Raw genomic sequence first — 2,500 nt, 5'->3', positions numbered from 1 at the left:
GCCTCCGTCTGTCTCGGGGGCACTTCCGTTATGCCTGTGTAGAGTGTATGTATCTATCAGTATATGAATACACACACACACACACACACACACACACACACACACACACACACACACACACACACACACACACACACACACACACACACACACACACACACACACACACACACACACACACATACACATACACACACACACACACAGATATATATTATATATATATATATATATATATATATATATATATATATATATATGTATATCTATCTATATACATATATATATATACATACATATATATCACTTTTTATCGTCACTACAGTTATATCAAAACAGAACTTTATGAGCCAAGCCATTTTTCCCATATGCAACAGTCTCCCCTTGCAACATATCTGCCCTCATTAGGAATGCTCCATCTTGCGACACTAGCTTTTTCTTTGAAAACCGGCACTTTGTGATCTGCATCATAAACAGGTGATTAAGACGTGAGTTGCAACACAAGAGACAATTTCCTTTGCAACATGCAATTATGAGCTGGATGTGTACCTTTACCATTTATTTTTTTCCCGATTCCTTACAGAAATAAAATATATTGCGAGAGTATTATATAAAAGGTTTTCTCTTTCATTTTGTGTATTTTTGTAAAGGTGATTAAGGATGATAATGGATGTTTTTTAAAAGGTCTTTCTCTCTCTCTCTCTCTCTCTCTCTCTCTCTCTCTCTCTCTCTCTCTCTCTCTCTCTCTCTCTCTCTCTCTCTCCCTCTCTCTCTCTCTCTCCTCTCCCCTCCCCTCCCCTCTCCCTCTCCTCTCTCTCTCTCTCTCTCCTCTCTTCTCTCTCTCTCTCTCTCTCTCTCTCTCTCTCTCTCTCTCTCTCTCTCTCTCTCTCTCTCTCTCTCTCTCTCTCTCTCTCTCTCTTCTCCCTCTCTCTCTCTCTCTCTCTCTCTCTCTTCTCTCTCTCTCTCTCTCTCTCTCTCTCTCTCTCTCTCTCTCTCTCTCTCTCTCTTCTTCTTCTCTCTCTCTCCTCTCTCTCTCTCTCTCTATCTCTCTCTCTGTGTGTGTATCTGTCTCTTTCTCCATGTCTCTCTCTCTCTCTCTCTCTCTCTCTCTCTCTCTCTCTCTCTCTCGCTCTGTGTGTGTGTGTGTGTGTTTGTGTGTGTGTGTTTTGTTTGTGTGTGTGTGTGTGTGTGTGTGTGTGTGTGTGTGTGTGTGTGTGTGTGTGTGTGTGTGTGTGTGTGTGTGTGTGTGTGTGTGTGTGTGTGCGCGCGTGCGCGTGCGTGTGCGTGTGCGTGTGTGTGTGTGTGGGCGTGCGTTCGTGCGTGAACGTGCGTACGTGCGTGCGTGTGTATGTTATTGGTAACCTATAAAAGATATTCTATATCTATAAGAAATATTCTATATTTTTACCTTAAATAATTCTATAAAGCTATCACGCGTATATACGAGAGTGAAAATATTAATGAAGATAAAATATGTAGATGTCTCGACTCTACCTTCTAAACCCACCACGCTTACCATTACACGTGTACCCAACGGCGAATGTTCACCTCGGAGGCCAGAGATGGAGTTAGACGGGTTGTAATGACCTGTGATTTTCTCATTATAAGAAATCACTCCACGCAGAAGTTTTAACAGTCATCAATTTCAAGTTAAACAGAAAACTTTACTTGTTAGGCGCAACTGAACAAATCTCTTTTGGGTCCTACTCTCTCAGGAATGGGAGGGAAATATTTCCTTTTTTTTTCGTTCTTTTTTTTCTATCTATCGGCATGTCTATCTAATCCGATTTGTTTGACGATTTGCTTTCTATTAAATTTTATTATTAACTTTCAATCTGATTCTACCTTTCTGTTTGACATAGTTATTTTATTTTGTTCACCTTTGTGTCTTTCTTCGTCTACTTTTCTGCCTCTGTCTCTGTCTCTGTCTCTCCCCCTCCCTCCCTCCCTCTCTCTCTCTCCTTCCCGGAAATTCACTCTATCAGTATATTTCTCCCGATCTCTTTGTAATTTCAGTCCACACATATTCCCCCATGGAATCATTACTCTAAGCAAGCAAAATTAATCTTTCTGATTCTACTCCTCATTATGCTTATCACAAAACGGCGGAATGGGAAGCATGTCTCGCTGGATTACGATATAACCAAGAGACAGGACAGTATTAAACGCTGTTGTTATTATTATCATTATTATTACTATTGTTATTATTGTTCTTAATAACATTATCCTGATCAATAGAAGGAAAATAAGAAGAATAGGACAAGAAGAGGATGGAAGGAAGATACGAAAAAAGAAAAGAAAAGCAGGAGAAAAAAAATTAGAAAGATGAAGAAAACAATGTGAATAGATGGGAAGATTAAACAATAAGAATAGGTCAATAAGGAATACGAGAAGTTGGTAACCTGTAAAGAACATGGCGTCTACACTTACTGAGTTATATGTAAATCGTGTGTCTTTCTAGTTTATATAAAGTACACTCAATGGATAAAAAAGAAAAAAA

The sequence above is a fragment of the Penaeus japonicus genome, unplaced genomic scaffold (genome assembly GCF_977035675.1).
Source record: "Penaeus japonicus unplaced genomic scaffold, GWHDUDI00000001_assembly GWHDUDI00000027, whole genome shotgun sequence".
Taxonomy (NCBI): domain Eukaryota; kingdom Metazoa; phylum Arthropoda; class Malacostraca; order Decapoda; family Penaeidae; genus Penaeus; species Penaeus japonicus.
The sequence above is the reverse complement of the archived record's forward strand: the minus strand, read 5'-3'. Positions refer to the sequence as shown.